Raw genomic sequence first — 27,424 nt, 5'->3', positions numbered from 1 at the left:
ACTTAAATTGAATTTGGTAGCCTATAGTCCTTACTCATTGTAGGCTATTATTGGCTCATATGAATAGGCTATATTTTCAGTCTGCTGCTTATGCCACTGCAAATACTAAATGGGAAATAAACTGCAGTTGGATGTGATCTGACTAGTCAGTTCCCAGGTAAATATGGATCTGGAAACTACATTGAGTCCAGCTCCCACAGATGATCCGCTCCATCACCAGCATGGTGGGAGAAAAGAGGGTGAAAATGTTATCCTAAGCAGTCTGGATCCCAGGTTAGTCTATCCAAGTATCACAGTGAGGCTGAGCTCTTCTCTATGTTCCATCTCCATCTGTATACAAGAGCCCAGAACTGAACAGGCAGAATGCCTACTATTGACAGGGCATTTGCCTACTCAATACTCACTGCCCACAGACTGTGTCTGATGACATACGTTTCTGTTTATTGTGTTAGAGCTTGAGTCCCCTCATTGGACTTTCCACAGAAAACCCATAGCATATCCTATACATATATTTATTGTTTAAATAAAAAAGAGATTGCCAGCAATTTGAAGCAAGTCATAGAGCCGAATAAATGACAACAACATACGTAACTCAAGCACATGTAGTCAAGCACCATTATAATCTTCCAGTCCCCATACACAACAAAAGCCTACTCTGTGGCGGACCTCCTTGAGGATGGGTGCAGCCAGTTCCCTGGTCCTGTGGGCTCCCTGGGCCAGCAGCCTCTCCAGGTGCCCCCTGTCCCCCCTCAGCCTCTCAATCTCCTCCCTGATCGGTGTGAGCCGCTGCACCACAGCCTCCGCGACCAGTTTGTACTTCCCTGTGTCCAGCCCCTTGGCCTGTCCCACCGTCTCCTCCGCGTGCATCAGCACCAGGTTGGACACACCCGGACAAGCCTCAGGGTCAAAGGTCACCTCGGAGGTGAAGTCTGTGATGGTGCGGCAGATTCTTTTGAGGACGATGTCGTCGGGCGAGTCAGTGAGGTTGACGGTGGCCATCTTCTGAGGGTCTGACTTAGACATCTTGGAGGAGGGGTCGCGGAGGGATTTGACCTTCCGTGTGGAGCCTGATTGGGATGAAAAGAGAATAGGCCTTGTTAAGGCTGGGTTGCGTTTGTCAGCAATATGGCTATAGCCTCTGTTATTAAGGTGAATGTATGCATGGGATATCATTACATCAGTTAATCATATCCTGATAAGAAGAACCAGGTCCTGGCAGTATGCTGTCAGCAGAGAAGTCAGGGGTGCATGGGGGGTGGCACTAGAGGATGAAGGGGGAGGGAGGGGGGTCTCTTTCCTGATGAGCTCTTTGTTTCAGGGTGATTTAAGAGGACATCTTTGATTGGGTTTCAAATAGGCGGCTGATGATTGGCAGATCTGTCAGAAGCTGCTGCTCTGGTGTCTCTTTCCCACAAAACGTCCATCGGTAAGTAGCCAAACACAACACAAGAAGACAGCATCAACCAGCCTGAGCCAACCACTGTCCCTAACCCGCCCCTGTAATACACACACACTTTTATCTATCCATCTCAACACGCACACATCTCTGAAGTCATCTTGAGGACATACCCCCTCCCGCCTCCCCAAATCTATTATCACTTTATTTCTCAGATATATGAGGAAGGGAACAGTCCTTTAATCAAAGCTCCATTGCACGCATGGTTGGTTACATCTTGTGCTTTCATGATGGCAATAATGAAGGAGTATAAAACGGAGTATGTCAGAATGGGGTTAAGTATCCATCAGTAGAACATGCTGGCCATGTGTCTTTGTGCATGTGCATCTGGACATAGGTGTATGTATCCATATGGGTATATCTATGTGTATGAGAGAGAGAGAGAGAGAAAGTGAGAGAAAGCGAGTGAGAGATGGATTTTGAGTATGTTTACGTACAGTGGTGAAAAAAAGTATTTAGTCAGCCACCAATTGTGCAGGTTCTCCCACTTAAAAAGATGAGAGGCCTGTAATTTTCATCATAGGTACACGTCAACTATGACAGACAAATTGAGAGAAAATAATCCAGAAAATCACATTGTATGATTTTTAATGAATTTATTTGCAAATTATGGTGGAAAATAAGTATTTGGTCACCTACAAACAAGCAAGATTTCTGGCTCTCACAGACCTGTAACCTTCTTTAAGAGGCTCCTCTGTCCTCCACTCATTACCTGTATTAATGGCACCTGTTTGAACTTGTTATCAGTATAAAAGACACCTGTCCACAACCTCAAACAGTCACACTCCAAACTCCACTATGGCCAAGACCAAAGAGCTGTCAAAGGACACCAGAAACAAAATTGTAGACCTGCACCAGGCTGGGAAGACTGAATCTGCAATAGGTAAGCAGCTTGGTTTGAAGAAATCAACTGTGGGAGCAATTATTAGGAAATGGAAGACATACAAGACCACTGATAATCTCCCTCGATCTGGGGCTCCACGCAAGATCTCACCCCGTGGGGTCAAAATGATCACAAGAACGGTGAGCAAAAATCCCAGAACCACACGGGGGGACCTAGTGAATGGCCTACCATCAGTAACACACTACGCCGCCAGGGACTCAAATCCTGCAGTGCCAGACGTGTCCCCCTGCTTAAGCCAGTACATGTCCAGGCCCGTCTGAAGTTTGCTAGAGTGCATTTGGATGATCCAGAAGAGGATTGGGAGAATGTCATATGGTCAGATGAAACCAAAATATAACTTTTTGGTAAAAACTCAACTCATCGTGTTTGGAGGACAAAGAATGCTGAGTTGCATCCAAAGAACACCATACCTACTGTGAAGCATGGGGGTGGAAACATCATGCTTTGGGGCTGTTTTTCTGCAAAGGGACCAGGACGACTGATCCGTGTAAAGGAAATAATGAATGGGGCCATGTATCGTGAGATTTTGAGTGAAAACCTCCTTCCATCAGCAAGGGCATTGAAGATGAAACGTGGCTGGGTCTTTCAGCATGACAATGATCCCAAACACACCGCCCGGGCAACGAAGGAGTGGCTTCGTAAGAAGCATTTCAAGGTCCTGGAGTGGCCTAGCCAGTCTCCAGATCTCAACCCCATAGAAAATCTTTGGAGGGAGTTGAAAGTCTGTGTTGCCCAGCGACAGCCCCAAAACATCACTGCTCTAGAGGAGATCTGCATGGAGGAATGGGCCAAAATACCAGCAACAATGTGTAAAAACCTTGTGAAGACTTACAGAAAACGTTTGACCTGTGTCATTGCTAACAAAGGGTATATAACAAAGTATTGAGAAACTTTTGTTATTGACCAAATACTTATTTTCCACCATAATTTGCAAATAAATTCATTAAAAATCCTACAATGTGATTTTCTGGATTTTTTTCTCTCATTTTGTCTGTCATAGTTGACGTGTACCTATGATGAAAATTACAGGCCTCTCTCATCTTTTTAAGTGGGGGAACTTGCACAATTGGTGGCTGACTAAATACTTTTTTCCCCACTGTATGTATGAGTGCGTGTGTAAGAGGAAATGTACTACACTGCCTGCAATCATAGATGTAACCCCTGTGTGGTGCACAGTAACTTACTGAGCAGAGCGGGTGGCTCAGGGAATAAGTCTCCGTATGTGTTGTTGAAGATGCGGGCTAGGTCCTGAGCCAACTCCAGATGTTGGACCTGATCTCATCCTACAGGGACTTGAGTGGACCTGTAACAACATAGAACATAGAAAACCTCACACTCAGTGAATTTACTTTATTAAATTAAATGTATTTGCTGCAGCACACCCACACTTAATAGAGACTGATCTCACTTGAAGAGGATAATATCTGCAGCCTGCAAGTGTACAGCCCCACACGCCCCTCATTCTTCTGTTTACTTTTCATCTGGAGAGAGAGAGTAAGAGAAATAGGGGAGAGAGGTGTAGCAAGAAGAAAGAGAAAGAAACATTACAAGGAGAGAGAAAAATAGAAAATGAAAGACAAAGAAAAAGATAACAGGTTAGCTTCTCTTTAAGGCGGCATGTTCTCTTTATGAGTGAAGAGCACTCGCTCATACAAACTCAACATGGCTGAATCACAGGACATTTTCCACCATGTTTGACGTGAAGTCAGCTGTTGAGTAAACAAAATGTCAGAAGCTGTTTTCAGTGTAGAACCAGAACACTGCTGGCCGTCCTTTCCTTCCCTCTGGCCTCCTAGTAAAACTGCATGTGGCCAGGGAAATCACTGTCATTATGAGAACATTCAAACAGATCTGGCAGGTGAGGTGCTGCTACGAGAAACAAACAGGACTAACAATAGTCAGGATGTTGAACATGAGAAAGGAAATGGAGGAAGATGGAAGGATACCGTTGAACTTTCCACCATTTGTAACTTGACTAACAATAATTTTACTGATCATCAACTCAATTGTGCAGCCATTGATATTAATGCATAATTTACACAAAAAGTCAGGATTGTGTCACTGCATTTCAAATCCCACAGCATTCCCAAGCTGTTATGTACCTTCCACTGAGGCAGGTGTCTGAGTCGGGTCATACTGATGAAGCAGCCCAGGACCCAGGACAGTTCAGCATGTTCAGAGACCTGTAGAAGGGAGGGAGAGACACCACAACCAGTCACTCAACATGGTCCAAGCCTAAATATTATTATTGTCTTTAAACTAAGCCCACCTGTAAAATTAAAAAAGTATCTTCTCCACCACCACCTTTCAGATCCTCTGGGGACTGGTGGGGGGACTCCTCAGCGCCACCATGTGCACTAACAGCCAGGTGCTCTGTTGCCCAGATGCATAGCCAATAGCCATACTCCATTATACTATATCAGTAGCAAGGCATTAGAGCCATTAAATAACTCCAATCTCCTGGACATTAGCAGGGCTGGTTTTAACAACTACCTCTGCATCACGCTACAACCATCCCATGCTTCTCTCTCTCTCTCAACATGGGTCTCTCTAAAACCTATGGGCCTTGCCAACAACTCTCATTGGTGGAAAAAAAAGGCGCAAAATCCTTCTGCTTCAGAGACTTAAAGTTTATGGGCGCTGGCGAAGTGGCTGCCATCCCTCTCCGCTTAAAATGGATTCTAAAGAGTGTGACATAAACTAAGATTTTACTGTAGCTAGAGAGGGGGGATTTGTTACAGACAGACGATGGAAGTGAAATAGGACAGATGTTGATGACAGCAGAGTGAGGAAGGAGACACTGATACGGATCTAGGTGCAATAAAATACATTTTAGAAGGTTCATAATGAACAACAACTCCATTCATATTGAATGTTATCTTCTTTCGTAGTATCTGAAACAAAGACACTACTAGTCATGTTATGGATTATGTGATTATAGGATGACTCTGACAGAGTTAGTCATTACAGAGTAGATCAACATCTTTTATTTCATTAGGGACAGAGCCAAGATATTCCTATAAACCTCAGAGCTTCGTGGATCTGCTGCTGTTATTGCAATAAGAAATGGTGTAACTCAGTGGCGGTCGGTGCCGTTTTAAGATTAGGGAGGGCAGTTTTTATTTTATTTTTTATGAGCATGGCCTTATTTCTATTACAGCATATTGGCATGACTGTCATTCATATTCCATTCACCTAGCTCAATGTAACGTCGATATGTTTAGGCTACTACATGATACTCGAATTTGACCTACAGTGAGGGAAAAAAGTATTTGTACGTTTGCCCACTGACAAAGAAATGATCAGTCTATAATTTTAATGGTAGGTTTATTTGAACAGTGAGAGACAGAATAACAACAACAAAAAATCCAGAAAAACGCATGTCAGAAATGTTATAAATTGATTTGCATTTTAAATGAGGGAAATAAGTATTTGACCCCCTCTCAATCAGACAGATTTCTGGCTCCCAGGTGTCTTTTATATAGGTAACGAGCTGAGATTAGGAGCACACTCTTAAAGGGAGTGCTCCTAATCTCAGCTTGTTACCTGTATAAAAGACACCTGTCCACAGAAGCAATCAATCAATCAGATTCCAAACTCTCCACCATGGCCAAGACCAAAGAGCTCTCGAAGGATGTCAGGGACAAGATTCTACACAAGGCTGGAATGGGCTACAATACCATTACCAAGCAGCTTGGTGAGAAGGTGAAAACAGTTGGTGCGATTATTCGCAAATGGAAGAAACACAAAAGACCTGTCAATCTCCCTCGGCCTAGGGCTCCATGCAAGATCTCACCTCGTGGAGTTGCAATGATCATGAGAACGGTGAGGAATCAGCCCAGAACTACACAGGAGGATCTTGTCAATGATCTCAAGGCAGCTGAGACCATAGTCACCAAGAAAACAATTGGTAACACACTACGCCGTGAAGGACTGAAATCCTGCAGCGCCCGCAAGGTCCCCCTGCTCAAGAAAGCACATATACAGGGCCGCCTGAAGTTTGCCAATGAACATCTGAATGATTCAGAGGAGAACTGGGTGAAAGTGTTGTGGTCAGATGAGAGCAAAATCGAGCTCTTTGGCATCAACTCAACTCGCCGTGTTTGGAGGAGGAGGAATGCTGCCTATGACCCCAAGAACACCATTCCCCCGTCAAACATGGAGGCGGAAACATTATGCTTTGGGGGTGTTTTTCTGCTAAGGGGACAGGACAACTTCACCGCATCAAAGGGACGATGGACGGGGCCATGTACCGTCAAATCTTGGGTGAGAACCTCCTTCCCTCAGCCAGGGCATTGAAAATGGGTCGTGGATGGGTATTCCAGCATGACAATGACCCAAAACACATTAAGGTCCTGGAGTGGCCTAGCCAGTCTCCAGACCTTAATCCCATAGAAAATCTGTGGAGGGAGCTGAAGGTTTGATTTGTCAAATGTCTGCCTCGAAACCTTAATGACTTGGAGAAGATCTGCAAAGAGGAGTGGGACAAAATCCCTCCTGAGATGTGTGCAAACCTGGTGGCCAACTACAAGAAACGTCTGACCTCTGTGATTGCCAACAAGGCTTTTGCCACCAAGTACTAAGTAATGTTTTGCAGAGGGGTCAAATACTTATTTCCCTCATTAAAATGCAAATCAATTGATAACATTTTTGACATGCGTTTTTCTGGATTTATTTGTTGTTATTCTGTCTCTCACTGTTCAAATAAACCTACCATTAAAATGATAGACTGATCATTTCTTTGTCAGTGGGCAAACGTACAAAATCAGCAGGGGATCGTATACTTTTTTCCCCTCACTGTATACCCATCATGAGGTTGCTACAACCTAGCCTACAAATGAAAGTTTATAACATAGGTGCACAGAACGAGAGACAAATTGGAGTAATCAAGGTGACAGACAGTGGCTGTGTCCGAATACCAATACTTGCGTCCTGAATAGTAGGCTGTTTGAGTATTCGAAAAAATTATTTTTTATAGTATGTGACATTTTGAAATCGAGTATACTTTAAATGCCCGGATGTCCTACTCATTTCGGCTTTGATAACAGCTGATAATCAGCTGTCAATTAGATATGGGGATGCGCTACCGAAATGAACCAAAAGCGGGAAACAACGCAATCACGCATGACTCATTCTCAGTATGTGAAAATAACGTTTTATAGTATGTAATTTTTATTGAGAAAAAAATAGAGTATGCTGTAAATGCCAGGATGTTATACTCATTTTGGCTTTGTAGCTGCCTGCTGTGCCTTTAACTAGCTATGTGCTTTAGTAGCTAGCTAGGACAAGAAGTTATAAGTGTTCGAACAGTAACGTTAGCTAGCTACGTGGTTACTTGCTGTTGAGCGTCAACTTCATATTTAACGTTAGCCTAGCTAGCTAGTTTCATTGCATATATAGGTGTAATCATTACCCCAAACAGTTGCAAAATGTTCTGTTTTGCAATGAAAACAAGTTTTTCTATTGGACAGATTCAGGCAGGTTCCCTCCCTGTTTGCTGAACCTGTCCAATAGAAAAACGCTAGTTTTTGTTGCAAAACGTTTTGCAACTGTTTGGAGTACACACCCGTTAAGGTAAAGTAATGGTAGGCTGCACTCGTTACTGTTTCACCTTGGCAGGCCAATTTTATAAAGTATGTGACCATCTAGCTACATAAAGTTCAAACAACTCTACTTTACTCATGTTTTGGTTAATGTTGTACTTAATCTAATGTCTTTGCAGGATCTACATAAAATGAGTGTGTGCTGGAAGGGCAGCTGTCACCTGCATGGGTGAAAAATAAGTGGGAGAACCTTAGGCTTAAGCACAAATAAACAGCAGATGTGGGCTCCTCGCTCTCCCAAAAGGGTCCAGATGGGGAGGTGGGAGAAGGAGGTGACTGCCTGTGAGGCACGCCTTATGGCCATTTTAGAGGCCATGGTTAAGAAGTAGTTTTATGTATTTTGTTTGCATTTTATTTAAAGCTATTAATGCATTCATTTTCTACTGTTTTTGATGAAGTTATTTTTTTCAACCCAAAGTGGATTTCTGTCCTCATTGAAAAGTGTTTCTTGTTTGTAATAAAAAATGTATTTGATACCGGTACATTTACTGTTGGTGTGTTTTACTTTCAACATGAAAAATGCACTCGCACATCTGAGCTATCTTGTTGCAGGTGCATGGTAACAATTAGAGAAGTTCAAAGCCGCGAGCTGCCCAGTGACACGAGCCTACCAGACAGGCTAAATGCCTTTTATGCTCGCTTCGAGGCAAGCAAAACTGAAGCATGCATGAGAGCACCAGCTGTTCCGGACGACTGTGTGATCACGCTCTCCGTAGCCGATGTGAGCAAGACCTTTAAACAGGTCAACATTCACAAGGCCGCGGGATCAGACGTACCAGGACGTGTAGTCAGAGCATGAGCGGACCAACTGGCAAGTGTTTTCACTGACATTTTCAACCTCTCCCTGACCGAGTCTGTAATACCTACATGTTTCAAGCAGACCACCATAGTGCCTGTGCCCAAGAAAGCGAAGATAACCTGCCTAAATTACTACCGCCCCATAGCACTCACATCATTAGCCATGAAGTGCTTTGAAAGGCTGGTTATGGCTCACATCAATACCATCACCCCGGAAACCCTAGACCCACTACAATTCGCATAACGCCCCAACAGATCCACAGATTACGCAATCTCAATCGCCCTTTCCCACCTGGAGAAAAGGAACACCTACAGTGAGGGAAAAAAGTATTTGATCCCCTGCTGATTTTGTACGTTTGCCCACTGACAAAGAAATGATCAGTGTATAATTTTAATGGTAGGTTTATTTGAACAGTGAGAGGCAGAATAACAACAAAAAACTCCAGAAAACCGCATGTCAAAAATGTTATAAATTGATTTGCATTTTAATGACGGAAATAAGTATTTGACCCCGTCTCAATCAGAAAGATTTTTTGGCTCCCAGGTGTCTTTTATACAGGTAACGAGCTGAGATTAGGAGCACACTCTTAAAGGGAGTGCTCCTAATCTCAGTTTGTTACCTGTATAAAAGACACCTGTCCACAGAAGCATTCAATCAATCAGATTCCAAACTCTCCACCATGGCCAAGATCAAAGAGCTCTCCAAGGTTGTCAGGGACAATATTCTAGACCTACACAAGGCTGGAATGGGCTACAAGACCATCGCCAAGCAGCTTGGTGAGAAGGTGACAACAGTTGGTGCGATTATTCGCAAATGGAAGAAACACAAAAGAACTGTCAATCTCCCTCGGCCTGGGGCTCCATGCAAGATCTCACCTCGTGGAGTTGCAATGATCATGAGAACGGTGATGAATCAGCCCAAAACTACACGGGAGGATCTTGTCAATGATCTCAAGGCAGCTGGGACCATAGTCACCAAGAAAACAATTGGTAACACACTACGCCGTGAAGGACTGAAATCCTGCACCGCCTGCAAGGTCCCCCTGCTCAAGAAAGCACATATACAGGCCCGTCTGAAGTTTGCCAATGAACATCTGAATGATTCAGAGGAGAACTGGGTGAAAGTGTTGTGGTCAGATGAGACCAAAATCGAGCTCTTTGCCATCAACTCAACTCGCTGTCTTTGGAGGAGGAGGAATGCTGCCTATGACCCCAAGAACACCATCCCCACCGTCAAACATGGAGGTGGAAACATTATGCTTTGGGGTTGTTTTTCTGCTAAGGGGACAGGACAACTTCACCGCATCAACGGGACGATGGATGGGGCCATGTACCGTCAAATCTTGGGTGAGAACCTCCTTCCCTCAGCCAAGGCATTGAAAATGGGTCGTGGATGGGTATTCCAGCATGACAATGACCCAAAACACACGGCCAAGGCAACAAAGGAGTGGCTCAAGAAGAAGCACATTAAGGTCCTGGAGTGGCCTAGCCAGTCTCCAGACCTTAATCCCATAGAAAATCTGTGGAGGGAGCTGAAGGTTCGAGATGCCAAACGTCAGCCTCGAAACCTTAATGACTTGGAGAAGATCTGCAAAGAGGAGTGGGACAAAATCCCTCCTGAGATGTGTGCAAACCTGGTGGCCAACTACAAGAAACGTCTGACCTCTGTGATTGCCAACAAGGCTTTTGCCACCAAGTACTAAGTCATGTTTTGCAGGGGGGTCAAATACTTATTTCCCTCATTAAAATCAATTTATAACATTTTTGACATGCGTTTTTCTGGATTTTTTTGTTGTTTTTCTGTCTCTCACTGTTCAAATAAACCTACCATTAAAATTATAGACTGATCATGTCTTTGTCAATGGGCAAACGTACAAAATCAGCAGGGGATCAAATACTTTTTCCCCCTCACTGTATGTGAAAATGCTGTTCATTGACTACAGCTCAGCGTTCAACACCATAGTGCCCACAAAGCTCATCACTAAGCTAAGGACCCTGGGACTAAACACCTCCCTCTGCAACTGGAGCCTGGACTTCCTGACGGGCCACCCCCAGGAGGAAAGGGTAGGCAACAACACAACACAGGGGCCCATCAGGGGTGCGTCCTTAGTCCCCTCCTGTAATCCCTGTTCACCCACGACTGCGTGGCCAAGCACAACTCCAACACCATTATTAAGTTTGTTGACGACACAACAGTGGTAGGCTTGATCACCGACAACGATGAGACAGCCTATAGGGAGGAGGTCAGAGACCTGGTAGTGTGGTGCCTGGACAACAACCTCTACCTCAACGTGAGCAAGACAAAGGAGATGATCGTGGACTACAGGAAAAGGAGGGCCGAACACGCCCCCATTCACATCGACAGGGCTGTAGTGGAGCGGGTCGTGAGTTTCAAGTTCCTTGGTATCCACATCGCCAACAAACTATCATGGTCCAAACACACCAAGAAAGTTGTGAAGAGGGCACGACAACACCTTTCTCCCACAGGAGACGGAAAAGATTTGGCATGGGTCCCCAGATACTCAAAAAGTTCTACAGCTGCACCATCGAGAGCATCCTGACCGGTTGCATCACCGCCTGGTATGGCAACTGCTCGGCATCCAACTGTAAGGCGCCACAGAGGGTAGTGCGTACAGCCCAGTACATCACTGGGGCCAAGCTTCCTACCATCCAGGACCTATATAGCAGGCGGTGTCAGAGGAAGGCCCAAAAAATTGTCAAAGACTTCAGCCACCCAAGTCATACACTGTTCTCCCTGCTACCGCACGGCAAGCGGTACCGGAGCGCCAAGTCTAGATCCAAAAGGCTCTTTAACAGCTTCTACCTCCAAGCCATAAGACTGCTGAACAATTATTTAAATGATCACCCAGACTATTTTCATTGACACACCCCCCCTTTCTTTTACACTGCTGCTACTCGCAGTTTATTATCTATGCATAGTCATGTTACCCTTACCTACATGTACAAATTATCCCGACTAACCTGCACATTGACTCGGTACCAGTACCCCCTGTATATAGCCTGATTATTGTTATTTTATTGTGTTACTTATTTTTTATTTATATATGTTTTAATTTTTTTTACTGTAGTTTATTTAGTAAATATTTTCTTAACTCTATTTTCTTAAAACTGCATTGTTAATTAAGGGCTTGTAAGTAAGCATTTCACGGTAAGGTCTACACCTGTTGTATTCAGCGCATTTGACAAATAACATTTGATTTGATTTTGAGTATACATATCTGTGCATATTACAGTGAGGGAAAAAAGTATTTGATCCCCTGCTGATTTTGTACGTTTGCCCACTGACAAAGAAATGATCAGTCTATAATTTTAATGGTAGGTTTATTTGAACAGTGAGAGACAGAATAACAACAAAAAAATCCAGAAAAACTCTTAAAGGGAGTGCTCCTAATCTCAGCTTGTTACCTGTATAAAAGACACCTGTCCACAGAAGCAATCAATCAATCAGATTCCAAACTCTCCACCATGGCCAAGACCAAAGAGCTCTCCAAGTATGTCAGGGACAAGATTGTAGACCTACACAAGGCTGGGATGGGCTACAAGACCATCGCCAAGCAGCTTGGTGAGAAGGTGACAACAGTTGGTGCGATTATTCGCAAATGGAAGAAACACAAAAGAACTGTCAATCTCCCTCGGCCTGGGGCTCCATGCAAGATCTCACCTCGTGGAGTTGCAGTGATCATGAGAATGGTGAGGAATCAGCCCAGAACTACACGGGAGGATCTTGTCAATGATCTCAAGGCAGCTGGGACCATAGTCACCAAGAAAACAATTGGTAACACACTACGCCGTGAAGGACTGAAATCCTTCAGCGGCGCAACGTCCCCCTGCTCAAGAAAGCACATATACAGGGCCGACTGAAGTTTGCCAATGAACATCTGAATGATTCAGAGGAGAACTGGGTGAAAGTGTTGTGGTCAGATGAGACCAATATCGAGCTCTTTGGCATCAACTCAACTCGCCGTGTTTGGAGGAGGAGGAATGCTGCCTATGACCCCAAGAACACCATCCCCACCGTCAAACATGGAGGTGGAAACATTATGCTTTGGGGGTGTTTTTCTGCTAAGGGGACAGGACAACTTCACCGCATCAAAGGGATGATGGACGGGGCCATGTACCGTCAAATCTTGGGTGAGAACCTCCTTCCCTCAGCCACGGCATTGAAAATGGGTCGTGGATGGGTATTCCAGCATGACAATGACCCAAAACACACGGCCAAGGCAACAAAGGAGTGGCTCAAGAAGAAGCACATTAAGGTCCTGGAGTGGTTTAGCTAGTCTCCAGACCTTAATCCCATAGAAAATCTGTGGAGGGAGCTGAAGGTTCGAGTTGCCAAACGTCAGCCTCAAAACCTTAATGACTTGGAGAAGATCTGCAAAGAGGAGTGGAACAAAATCCCTCCTGAGATGTGTGCAAACCTGGTGGCCAACTACAAGAAACGTCTGACCTCTGTGATTGCCAACAAGGGTTTTGCCACCAAGTACTAAGTAATGTTTTGCAGAGGGGTCAAATACTTATTTCCCTCATTAAAATGCAAATCAATTTATAACATTTTTGACATGCGTTTTTCTGGATTTTTTTGTTGTTATTCTGGTCTCTCACTGTTAAAATAAACCTACCATTAAAATGATAGACTGATCATGTCTTTGTCAGTGGACAAACGTACAAAATCAGCAGGGGATCAAATACTTTTTTCCCCTCACTGTATGTGTGAGTAAGAAAATGATGGAGTGAGTGTTTGTATGTGTGTTGGAGTGACAGTGTGTGTGAGGGTGAAGGGCCCTGTGAGTAAGCATAGAGACAGTGCAAATATTGAAATAAAAGGTCAATAAAGATGCTAGGTTAACTCAGATAGTCCGTATAGCTATTTTGTTAGCTATTTATCAGTCATATTGCTTGGGGATAAAAGCTGTTCAAGAGCCTGTTGCTGTCAGACTTGATGCACCGGTACCTCTTGCCTGCATCTAGCTGATCTGGGGTGTAATCATTAGTCCAAAATGAGTTTCTTTTGGACAAATTCAGGTAGGTCCATCCAGAATCGGCAGAATGAATACACTCTTGATCACCCGCCACACACAGTTCACTTTCATAGCAGCCACATACAGCATTATCACTTTGCTCGTTGTATAATTTCTTCTCGCATCTGCACGCTCTCCTCCTCTCACCTTTTCCCTTTGCTTGTGGACTTCAGTGAACAACACAACAGCTATCTGTGACCAGGCACAGAAACCTCTCCAAGCCAAACCTTCAAACCTTACACTTCTACATCGTTGTAACCATATTAGCGAACGTCATGGTCAACAAACTAGAACTAACGCTTTAGTAAACCCACAACCCAATCCATGTGTACAATTACACCGGTGGGCCCCGGTGGCAATAAATGAATAAACCCAAAAGCTTACCTTGACTTGGAAGAGATGCAGTGTTGGATGGCCTTAGCCAGCTAGCTAAAATAAATAGCATTCCTCTCTGTTTGAGTCAGGTTGTTGAGTAGGCTAAATCAGCTGCATTAGCTAAGCAAGTGAAAGGTAAACTAAGAAGAAGAAAAAAATACAACGAAATATAGCTAGCTTTTTCTCCCTCTCTGCTACTTCTCCATTTAAGAAATACATTTGTTCAAAACTGTTAAGCTATTGTCTTTCTCTCTCTTTGAGTCAACTACTTACCACATGTTATGCACTGCAGTGCTAGCTAGCTGCAGCTTATGCTTTCAGTACAATATTCATTCTCTGATCCTTTGATTGGATGGACAACTTGTCAGTTCATGCTGCATGAGCTCTGATGGGTTGGAGGGCGTCCTCCGGAAGTCGTCATAATTACTGTGTAAGTCTATGGAAGCGGGTGAGAACCATGAGCCTCCTAGGTTTTGTATTGAAGTCAATGCACCCAGAGGACGGAAAATAGCTGTCCTCTGGCTACACCATGGTGCTACCCTACAGAGTGCTGTTGAGGCTACTGTACAGTCGTGATCAAAAGTTTTGAGAATGACACAAGTATTGGTCTTCACAAAGTTCGCTGCTTCAGTGTTATGAGATATTTTTGTCAGATGTTACTATGGTATACTGAAGTATAATTACAAGCATTCCATAAGTGTCAAAGGCTTTTATTGACAATGACATTAAGTTTATGCAAAGAGTCAATATTTGCAGTGTTGACCCTTCTTTTTCAAGACCTCTGCAATCCGCCCTGGCATGCTGTCAATTAACTTCTGGGCCACATCCTGACTGATGGCAGCCCATTTTTGCATAATCAATGCTTGGAGTTTGTGGGTTTTTGTTTGTCCACCCGCCTCTTGAGGATCGACCACAAGTTCTCAATGGGATTAAGGTCTGGGGAGTTTCCTGGCCATGGACCCAAAATTTCAATGTTTTGTTCCCCGAGCCATTTAGTTATCACTTTTGCCTTATGGCAAGGTGCTCAATCATGCTGGAAAAGGCATTGGTCGTCACCAAACTGTTCTTGGATGGTTGGGAGAAGTTGCTCTCGGAAGATGTGTTGGTACCATTCTTTATTCATAGCTGTGTTCTTAGGCTAAATTGTGACTGAGCCCACTCCCTTGGCTGAGAAGCAACCCCACACATGAATGGTCTCAGGATGCTTTACTGTTGGCATGACACAGGACTGATGGTAGCGCTCACCTTCTCTTCTCTGGACAAGGTGTTTTCCGGATGCCCCAAACAATCGGAAAGGGGATTCATCAGAGAAAATGACTTTATCCCAGTCCTCAGCAGTCCAATCCCTGTACCTTTTGCAGAATATCAGTCAGTCCCTGATGTTTTTCCTGGAGATAAGTGGCTTCTTTGCTGCTCTTCTTGACACCAGGCCATCCTCCAAAAGTCTTCACCTCACTGTGCGTGCAGATGCACTCACACCTGCCTGCAGCCATTCCTGAGCAAGTTCTGCACTGGTGGTGCCCCGATCCCGCAGCTGAATCAACTTTAGGAGACGGTCCTGGCGCTTGCTGGACTCTCTTGGGCGCCCTGACGCCTTCTTCACAACAATTGAACCTCTCTCCTTGAAGTTCTTGATGATCCGATAAATGGTTGATTTAGGTGCAATCTTACTAGCAGCAATATCCTTGCCTGTTAAGCCCTTTTTGTGCAAAGCAATGATGACGGCACGTGTTTCCTTGCAGGTAACCATGGTTAACAGAGGAAGAACAATGATTTCAAGCACCACCCTCCTTTTAAAGCTTCCAGTTTGTTATTCTAACTCAATCAGCATGACAGAGTGATCTCCAGCCTTGTCCTCGTCAACAATCTCACCTGTGTTAACGAGAGAACCACTGACATGATGGAAGCTGGTCCTTTTGTGGCAGGGCTGAAATGCAGTGGAAATGTTTTTTGGGGATTAAGTTCATTTTCATGGCAAAGAGGGACTTTGCAATTAATTGCAATTCATCTGATCACTCTTCATGACATTCTGGAGTATATGCAAATTGCCATCATCAAAACTGAGGCAGCATACTTTGTGAAAATTCGTTTTTGTGTCATTCTCAAAACTTTTGACCACGACTGTAGACCTTCATTGCAAAACAGTGTGTTTTAATTAATTATTTGTTGACGTGTATATATTTAGTATAGTTTTATCTAAAAAGGATAACTTTAACGTTTCACTATTTAAATTTTTTATGAAATTCACTGAGTAGGATGGTCTTCCCGTTCCTCCTCTGAGGAGCTTCCACTGGTGTAACTTTACTTTGGTCTTTCTCTCGCACACACACAATATTTTCAAGCTGAAGGCCCTTCACTTAAGACACTATTGATTTCAACTGGTCACCATTTCTTCAATAAAGTCAAGTGTTTTCTTTGGGCGGTAGTGGTATTTGTACATGTGGAACAGACTCCGGTTAGTTTGTTCAATAGGAGATTCCCTTCGCTGCCAAGATATGTGGCATGAAGCTAAACGGGAATAAAAATAGGGCTCAGTGTGTGTGTGTGTGTGTGTGAGAAATATCACAGATGGACCACACTATCAAAACACTTATGGCACTTGCAGAGATAGTGTGACACACACATACAAACACACATTTTAGGTGTCAAGGGAGAAGAAAATGTCTATTCGGATTACACTTATTTTCCTAACTCAGGAGTTTACCCCCAAAAAATACTGATCTGTTGAAGTGGTGCATACAGTAAATCTATCGTTATCCCCTTCATGTGGCTTCCTCTGAAGTAAATGGTGGTTTGCCAATGTGTTTTCATAATCCCTGTGAATTTGCAGAGCAAACAGTGAAGATAAGGATCGGAGTGATAAAATAAGGGTTTTAAACTGCCTGCATTAGGTAACCATTCAGAGCTTGCCATGATAAAATAAACATTCCAATATGGCCGCCACTCCAGCTGACTCTCTTGATGACATGCTGGGAAACAGATCCAAGGCAGCCTGCTCAGACCGCGAAATCACAAACACACACTCAGCTTTTCCAACTGTTTGAAACACCACATTAGAAAATAGACTCAAACTCTTAATAGAGCAGTGATTATGTATGTGTATGTGTGTATGTGTATGTATGTAGGAGTGTGTGCCTGCCTGCATGTGTGTCTGACTAACCTGTGACTGTATTGGAAGAGGATATATGTCTCTGGGTCGATGCCACAGGCCAGCAGCCATGTCCAGTATGTTGACCCGCAGCAGGGCGGGGTCCTGGGACTGGGTGATGGAGTGCAGGTCCACTATGCTGTAGAGCACTGAGGGGTACTGGCTCTGCAGGGACACCCAGCTCTCCAGAGCCCCAAGGTAGTTCCCTAGGTGGGGCACACCCGTGGGCTAGATCCCAGAGGCTCCTGGGGAGAGAGGGTGGGAGAGGAGAGATGCTGCGAGAAATTAGATTTTTATCAATGAACTGTTGAGAAGCGGAAAGAGAAGAGTTTGAAAAGAGATGGAACTTGAGAGGGAGAGGCAAAGAGAGTAATAAAAGTAACAGACTTCAAGACAACGTCAGGAGAAAGAAAATAAGAAATTAAGGTGAAAAGGAGAGAAAGGAAAAGTGAAGTCACCTGCAGAGGTGTTTGTACGCAGCCAATTGGCAGATTGGGAGGCAGTGGTCATGGTTGCATTGCTGTTATGGAGATGCTTAATAAAATCCATAGCTAGCACCTCTGTAACACAGTCAGTGGGAGAACGCAACCCCCATCTGGCCAATGAAAATATAGAACACTCTCCAGCCAGCCAATGAGGCCAGAGCAACAACTACAAACGGCCAATGAAAGCAGGGCAGACTGGAAAATAAACCAATAAGAGTTATTTAAAAAAAAGTGTAGGTTAAGGTATATAGTCAGATTAGAAATCAAGTGTGTGGGTGTGTGTGAGAGAGAGAGAGGGAGTCCATACTTGAGAGCACCATAAACCACAGATATCAGAAACAATAACACAAAGGCCTTATTTTAAAGCCCTGGTGCGGATTGAGGAATTGGCTCTTTTAGGGGTGTGAACTTTTAAAATTGGGATCCTTAACGTTAAGAAAAATCCCTAATTTATGTTTAATTTTTTTTTTAAACTAAATTATAAATCACAGTGCAGGTAAAACAAAACATATTATTTTCCGAGTTATAGCCTAACTAGACGGTAGGCTATAAAGGCCTGGGGAAAGTTGTATAATTAAAATTAAAATCAAGAGAAAGAGGCGAACTTTAGGCTACTTTGCGAGGCATGGCTGCCCTTGCTCTTCGCTAATGATGCGAGTGTATTCAGACTTCGGTCTGTTGTGTGTAGAATATCCTAGCCTATTCATTGATGACAGGCCCTGCTTTACTGAAGTTGTGAGACATTGCAAGCCAAGAAATTGCAAGATACAACATTCCATTGTAAAATACAGCTTTTGATTGCCGATAGATTCGCCTAGTGCACGGTTTTGACTCCGTCCGCCTGGTGACCGAACCTTTCTTTACTGTGCCCCTCCCCGTCCCTTGCTAGCTCACTATGAAAGATGCAAGTGTTTCTGTTCTCGGAAGTACAGCAACTAAATCAGTCTCCTCCGTTTCAAAAATACTGAATCTTAGGAGTCGATTCTTAGCGGAATTGAATCCTGACACCAGAGAGGAAGAGGTGAAGCGAGAGGTTTCACTCTCGCCAAAATCTGTCCAAAATAAGCCTTGTTTTGGACCTAAGCTTGTCGCCTGCCTTCCCGCTTTTGGGACAACTCCCATTGTTAGGGCGGAGACATGAGCATCTCGTCATCATATAAAGATATCTGTTGACACAGAAATGGCAGTGGACATGCAATTATTTTGGAGTCAACTCTCCACCACCACATCATCGTCAGTAACTTTGGAAAAATGCAAGCGACAGCACCTACATTTACATTTTAGTCATTTAGCAGATGCTCTTATCCAGAGCGACTTTACAGTTAGTGCATTTTTTTTTTTTTTCCCATCCTGGCCCCCCGTGGGAATCGAACCCACAACCCTGGCGTTGCAAGCGCCATGCTCTACCAACTGAGCTACACAGGGCCTAAGTCCTGTATGGTAATACTTTAAGAAGTTAAATGAGAAGGAAATGCAAACTTTACGAGGTGGAATTGGGGTACAGTAATGGTAGTACAGGTGCAATGCTTAACCATCTGAAAGGGACACACCGTGAGACCCAAACCATTAATGGCAGCAGCATTGTGAATTCACATGGAAGTTTATGAATTTCTTATAGTTTTAATGGAAAACCGATATAAAAATGGTTGTTTAAACGTTACATCCCTATGCCCTTTCGACTCTAAAAGAGAGCGATCACTCTTCGCTTTCGGATCCGTGGGCAAATATTGTGTTTCTGGTTCTGCTGGGTTCTGTCAGGCTCAGGTCTGGCATTGGCCTACTCCATTGAGCCTTGGCATCGATAAAGTCTACTGATTTTGGCCTTGGTCCATTCCTACTAGTCATGGCATTGTGCCCGGCCTGCACTAAAATACTGTGTTACTGAGGGGGCAAGGGGAGTGGCATGAAAGGGGACCTGGAACTTTACTTATGACTAGAGGTTTCTTGGCTAAATATATTAAACAGCAGCGCAAGGCTTCTGTTAAGCAGAAAAGCGTAAACAATCGTCAGTTGGAACCATTTTAGTACGTTAGAAGGGACTGTCAGCAATGCCTGTCTGAATATTTTCTCTAAAGCCAGTTATACACCGTGCTTGAAATTGTATCGACACACTACCCTCCACACCACAAGCAAAAACAGGTGTCATAAAATGCTGTAGAATTCGGGATACCTTGCAACCAGGGCTCTAAAGTGCGACTAAAGCATATGCTCCTAAATATTTTGCTGTGTGACCTGACATTTATTTTGGGAGCACCAGTGCGACTAGAAAAAAAAATCCACCCACATGCCGTGCGCCTCACAAATTTTGTAACAATGTGGAGGGCTCTGCATAGCTCCGCAATGACATGATTGGTTGATGGTAGGTGTGGGAGATACATCCTGTATAAACACAAACGAAATTCCTTGAAAACAAACATGGAGAACTTTGATGAAAGGCTATCAGAACAAGTTCACAAATAAAATGCATCTTTATGATACCTCGTGTAGAGATTTCAAAGACACGAAAATGAGTTTGAACTCCTGGAAAGAGATCGGGGAGATAATGGGGATAGATGTGGTAAAGAGATCAATGAAATGCAGACCGTGGTGGATTGAAGGATTGGCGCACATTCAACAAATATGATCTAACAAAGTGGATATTTGTAAAATCCGTTATGATTGATGCATGGTAACAGGCCCACAAATGTGGTTCCTAAAACCCGATTTGGATATATTTGGCTGTTTTCGCTGCATAACATTTAGAAGTCGTCCCTTTTCAGGTTTAGAAGAAGTGACTGCTAAATGCTAACTCCCGTTCGTATAAGCTGGTAGCATAGCTAGCATACAGAAATCGGTCGTTAGTCAGTCGTTTTAAACTGTAATGCAGATGATTGATGACCATGACATGAACAAGCATTGGGGTTGACATCCATACAAGCATTATACTCCGATTTGTTCCTCAACATAGTGTGAAATACACATATAAACAATATCCTAAATGTAGGCTAATTTTGCTGGGGGGCAATGGGGAGATTCAGGATGGAGATGCAGGTGGGAAAATGGTGCCGCCTTTTTACATCATGCTATCGTGGCTGAGCTCCTATGTCAAGCACCGGGAAACAGACTCCCCAACAACTCACAAGAGGTAAGGTCTTTTCATTTAGCCAGTTGCTCGTAATTAGCTGGATGGCTATAGAGATGAACCCTGAATCACTACGAGTGGTGCGGTGCAGACCAATTTATTGGATGCGTATGTCAGATCCCCGAAGTGCAAAAAGTATGCATGCTCTGTCTTCTGTGGAGGCCGCATCCACGCAAATGAAAACACGAAGCAGACCAAACTCTTTGGTCCTTTAAAAAAATAAAATAATGCTGTATGTAAAATAGTGTGCTATACAGTGCATTCGGAAAGTATTCAGACCCCTTGATTTTTTTTCCACATTTTGTTACGTTACAGCCTTATTCTAAAATTGATTAAATAAAACATTTTCCTCAATCTACACACAATACCTCATAATGACTCTTTGCTATGAGACTCGAAATTGAGCTCAGGTGCATCCTGTCTCCATTGATCATCCTTGAGATGTTCCTACAACTTGGAGTCCACCTGTGGTAAATTAAATTGATTGGACATGATTTGGAAAGGCACACACCGGTCTATATAAGGTCCCACAGTTGACAGTGCATGTCAGAGCAAAAACCAATTCATGAGGTCAAAGGAATTGTCCGTAGAGCTCCAAGACAGGATTGTGTCGAGGCACAGATCTGGAGAACGGTACCAAAACATTTCTGCAGTCCCCAAGAACACAGTGGCCTCTATCATTCTTAAATGGAAGAAGTTTGGAACCACCAAGACTAGAGCTGGCTGCCTGGCCAAACTGTACAATCGGGGGAGAAGGGACTTGGTCAGGGAGGTGACCAAGAATACTAAAATTATACGCAAAAATGTCTACAAAACTGTTACTGCTTTTGTCATTATAGGGTATTGTGTGTAGATAGATGAGAAAAAACAACAACAATTTATTCCATTTTAGAATAAGGCTGTAACCTAACAAAATGTGGAAAAAGTCAAGGGGTCTGAATACTTTCCGAATGCACTGTATTTCCAGGGGTAAAAAAATTCCAAATCAATTGCTAAATGATCCTTGTTATGATCATCTTAAAAACAATTCCATTTGTTAGCTTAGTAGAAACCCAACCCCCGGGCCCTTAGACCTTAGTTTTTTTTAAACTACTACTAGTTTGATGGTTGTATCCATCAATTGTCCCATTAACAATCACCCATATTAGCAAACTTATTCCATTTCAAACTTCACATTTCTCTAGTATAGGCTACTTATCGTAATGAATGATATCAGCAAAATGCCTGGTTTAATTTTTGGTTTATCGTGGTTACTTTACCTATATCCAAACATTTGTTGGCACAGAAAGAAAGAAAAAGGGATAGCTTCTTCAGGAGATCAATATCATTAGCAATGAATGAATGACTGATGCTGTTAGCATTATTAAATGCTCCACAGCTAATTTCGTTAGCATTTTGCCATGTAATTCTAGATTTAGAACAAAAAACATTTTAGAAAGCAAACATCATCCCTTAGGTCTTGCACAGCAAATGCTTCAATAGTTTAAGCATATGCTGCAGAACAGTGATAAAAATATTTTCTCCGAATATTAAAGGTCTTAAGGGGGTTAGCTATAATTGACAAGCCACTGACGGAGTTGACAACAGATACTCAAAACAGACATATTTTTGCCTCTAAAAATTTAAGTTAAATACAAACATTTGTAAAACATGGAAAATTATTCATTTGAAAATCCAGAATAAAAACAACCATTCTATCAGCTCTTTAAGCACTGACAGAGTTTAGTTGACATTAGACAAAAATCTAATGAAGTTGATTTTCACGGAGTTTACAAAAATATAATTTTTCATTCAAGTTGTATACACAGTAGCAATGTTGTTTTTCCTCGGCATCAGTCATTCATATGACTAAAACCTAATTAAAATGTTGGCCTAACATATTGGAACCAAAATTCAAACTCTATCAGGCAGAGTGAGTTGAAAGTATGGTTGTGACCAAGGTGATTCCAATATTGTTTGATAAAAAGTAGAGAGCTTTACAGACCATGAGTGGTCTTGTTGCACTACCTGTACACTGAGGGAAAAAAGTATTTGATCCCCTGCTGATTTTGTACATTTGCCCACTGACAAAGACATGACCAGTCTATCAGTTTAATGGTAGGTTTATTTGAACAGTGAGAGACAGAATAACAAAACAAAAATCACATGTCAAAAATGTTATAAATTGATTTGCATTTTAATGAGAGAAATAAGTATTTGACCCCTCTGCATACATGACTTAGTACTTGGTGGCAAAACCCTTGTTGGCAATCACAGAGGTCAGACGTTTCTTATAGTTGGCCACCAGGTTTGCACACATCTCAGGAGGGATTTTGTTCCACTCCTCGTTGCAGATCTTCTCCAAGTCATTAAGGTGTCGAGGCTGACGTTTGGCAACTCCAACCTTCAGCTCCCTCCACAGATTTTCTATGGGATTAAGGTCTGGAGACTGGCTAGGCCACTCCAGGACCTTAATGTGCTTCTTCTTGAGCCACTCCTTTGTTGCCTTGGCCGTGTGTTTTGGGTCATTGTCATGATGGAATACGCATCCCAAAACTCCAAATATTTTCCCTTAAAATTCCCATAAATGTAAATTGTAAACTCAAATAATGCAACAAAATCTAATAAAAAAAGTTTCCCGACTTTCATGAATCCCTGAGCTAATTTCCTGCTATTCTACACATTTTGCCATGAGGCTGAGAGACTATGTTGCCGTTTTAAAGCTAATTCCCTGTAATTCAAAACATTATTTTCATGGCTTATGACGTGTTCATATGCTATCTGGGAAGCCCGACTTCCAGGTGGACCCCAACCCCAAATTGTAAAAAAATAAAACCATTGTGATTATTATAATTTTTTTCTTGTGTTCGGGGCTCCCAAAACTCGTGGACCCCCACCTTGCTGGGGCTGCGGGAGTGTGTGCTACGCCAGTGACGCCACGTACAAGACAACTCAGAATCTTGGAGTTAAAATGTACATACTTTTTTTTGCGTAGAGCTTTCTATTGGTTGATTCTGATACTTTCCAAGTGGGAAACTCGTACCTCGTCTTTCTACAAGTTTCCATGTCTGACATTTCTGAGTTTCCAAGTTGTCTTGAACGCGACACGTTCTCTTGCATGTCTTCACTCACAAACTTGATGCTCTTAAAGAGACCGTGTACAATTCCCAATGTAATGCATCTCAATAGGTAGTGCTTTTACACAATGTAGAAACCTAATATTTCGACAAATGACTTTGTAATACAGGTGTTTGTATCAACTTTTCCTTTTAATAATAAACAAATGTCTTTACAGGGTTAAATATTAGGGTTTAGGTTTCTAGGGCACAACATGTGCTTCAAAAATAGCTAGAATTCATATAGGCTAGGCCCAATATAGGCTATATCTCAATCAATAAAAATTAAAAAACGTATTTTCTGGTGCTCCTACATTTTATGTTGTGTTCCTAACTTTTAAGTTGGGCGCACCAGTGCTACCAATGAAAATGTTTAATTTACAGCCTTGTTTGCAACCAAGCAAATCATGTTGAAATCCCTGCTGTGTAACTTGGGCTGCCATCTTTGAAATTCTTTATCTTTACAAATCTTTAGAAATGTAATCTCAAAGTCTGTGCTGTAAATTGTACAGTATTTTATTTTGTAGGTTATCATAACTCATTAGAAAACACTCAGAGGATACTCTCTCGCTCTTGTAAATTTGGCAAACGGCAATAGTACTCTGAATCACAATCAGTTTACCTGAGGGACCAACAGCCTTCCACGGCCTCTGGGATCAGATAACCACTGTTCTGAGAACAGTCCTGTCTTGTCTGTCTCGGTCTGTTGGGCCTAAAGGATCAGATAACTACCCTCTGGTATCAGATTTCAGGTCAGTAAAAGGCGCCGGCAGGAAGGAACTGGGTGCTTATGTCATTATTACTGAGGGGGTAATTGTAGCAGAGAGCCATTGATGCCGAGGGCCCCTTAAGAGGTGTCAGGAGTGATTTGGGTGCGGACGGCCTGAATCTGGCTCATGTGTGTTCTCACCTCGTGTTGACACGCCAAACGCATGTTACCCCCTTGCCCCGGGGGAGGCTTTTAGCCATGCAGACATGGTAATGGTGTCATTTGAGACAATAGCAGGCTAACTGAGTCAACGCTAACTCTTAACTAGCCACTGGGTAATCAGCCTATCACACATCACAGCGTCTGCCTGACATCTGCTCTGCGTTGCATTTGGGCAGAGAAAAGTCAAAACCTTTTCTAACTTGTGCCACTTCAGTTATGAGGATAAAGACAAAGAGAACTAGGAAAATCTGATAAATGTTGACAGCACGAAAGTATTGGTGTAATTTTATGGCAAACATTGAATGTGAAAGCGGCATTATTTGAGGGGTCGCCGTTGCCATTAACTGAAAAGACGATGCAGAATCTCTCCCATTCATAACCAAACCCAATCAACCTGTCCCACTGTTTCTCCACCACTCACTCTTCCTGCACTCTCTCCTTACCCATTTGTGTCTCTCCATTTTCCCTTTATTCATCTCTCCCACCCGTTGTGGGCCTGTTGATGACACGTAGCAGCAGCGGTAACTTTGGGTGTTCTCTCCTCATATTTTACTCTGACAGGCGCTACGCGGTCCTACCACAGTGTAGCCTAGGTGACGAAAGGTTTCTTCATCCACATCTAGCATATGGTAAATACATTACACACTGTGTGCGAGTGTGACAATAACGCCAACAGCTAGAAGGGTTACGTACACTTTCAGGCCATGTTTTCATACTCGCAGACACTTTCCGGGACTGTGTGTTCATATAACACGTGTGTGTGTGTGTGTCTGATCAACCTGAGTGAAGCAGGAATGACAAAACTCATCACAGGTGGAAAAAGCAAACCACATCTGACATCAAAACAACACTAATGATATTACACAGGAATGCACCGCAAGGCTTCTATTAAGCATTCATTTAAAACAAAATGTCATTTAGCAGACGCTCTTCTACAGAGCGGCTTAAAAACAAACAATCGTTGATTGGACATTTTGAAACAGATTCAGTTAGTTGGAAAAACAACAGCGTTTTCTTTATTATGAGAAGACCTCAGGCCTAAATTCCATGAAGGAGCACAAGTCTCTTCTCTTTCCACATTCTTCCAGATCTTTGAAACACATGTGGAACATAGCATATGGATGAAGAGGAATGCCAGAAATCTTTAACCCAGTGCAAAGTAAAGTGCTGTGACATCTTTCCACTGGTAAGTATTGCTATACAATGGGAGGATCTGCTAGGACAGGGAGTGAAAAGATTTCTCACTAACCAGGTCTCCGTCCAACCTTTCTATGAGAGTAAAAAAAAAAAAAGTAATGACAGGCCTGATGGAAAAGGAAAATGTGTAGGTAAACTTACCAAATGTCAACAAAACAAAATACACTAGACAAGGTGGGATCTTTTTGTGTCGGTATAATTAATTATGCGAGAAATATCGGTGGTAGCGCTTTTATGCACAAATATTTATATAATAACCACGCGATGACGTGTGGTCCTCCAACTACGACTCGTCAGGAAAGCATGCAGTTTATTAGCCTACAGATTAAATAAGATATGATGAATTCACAGGGTGGTGAAAGTGCACGGTGATAATGCTCCTTTTCCAATAAATATTGTGGGTCTTATTTTGGTGACATGATCATCGATGGTTGGCTGCAGTTTGACAAATAAAAATAATCTCTCTCTTTTCTCCATAATAATCTCATCATGTAGACAATACCCGCATTGTATCTGCAAACTGTTGGCTAGAGCGCACGTGCCAAGACCAGAATGTGCACACTCCCTATATAATGCAATTTATTTTGTGAGAAAACCATCAGTATAGTTAAAAATGCGATAGAAACCCATTTAACTTGTATTTATTATTCGGTACATGGGACATTTGTATGTGTACTACGTCATCACGCACAGCCTTTTATCCCCAACAAGTCAATTTGATGGAAACACGTAACTGGTGGAAAAATGTACATATTGTTTTTATGCAGATTTTAGAATATTCTCATGAAAATCTGGTCGCCAGTTGGTTGGAAACCTAGCTACTGAATGATGGATATTAAGCTCTCAAATGAATTTCAAAAGGGAAGTCCTCCAAGTTGCCACAAAAATATAAGTCTGCTTTCTTAACAGTTTATCAAGCATGTTGTGTAGGCCTACATTGTTTGAGCCTTCAAGATCTAGACTTCTTGATCTAGGCTCTACAGCTCTATCTCGTGGTCCTCTGTAGCTCAGCTGGTAGAGCACGGCGCTTGTAACGCCAAGGTAGTGGGTTCGATCCCCGGGACCACCCATACACAAAAATGTATGCACGCATGACTGTAAGTCGCTTTGGATAAAAGCGTCTGCTAAATGGCATATTATTATTATTATTATAGGCTAGACTTCTAATGTCAGTTGACCATAAATCACCTGAGTCATTGGATTGGGCAAGAGGCTGTTTCTCTTCTCAGAGCTTTTCTCCTCATACATCATATCAGAGTGGCTCACTGACAT

The 27,424-nt window shown here is 42.8% G+C and overlaps 1 pseudogene across 1 annotated transcript; it reads right to left on the bottom strand.

Moving 5' to 3' along the window:
- Positions 1 to 606: 606 nt before the first annotated feature.
- On the bottom strand, positions 607 to 27,424 carry LOC311129200 (tryptophan--tRNA ligase, mitochondrial-like; annotated as a pseudogene). Its single transcript has 6 exons — positions 27,341 to 27,424; positions 17,336 to 17,551; positions 4,463 to 4,543; positions 3,769 to 3,841; positions 3,545 to 3,663; positions 607 to 1,067 (listed from the first exon to the last, which is right to left on the bottom strand). The product of its transcript is annotated as a tryptophan--tRNA ligase, mitochondrial-like (transcript).

Source organism: Coregonus lavaretus (assembly GCF_964263955.1).
Source record: "Coregonus lavaretus genome assembly, chromosome: 5".
In the NCBI taxonomy this organism is placed as follows: domain Eukaryota; kingdom Metazoa; phylum Chordata; class Actinopteri; order Salmoniformes; family Salmonidae; genus Coregonus; species Coregonus lavaretus.
This window is presented reverse-complemented; position numbering and strand designations above follow the sequence as displayed.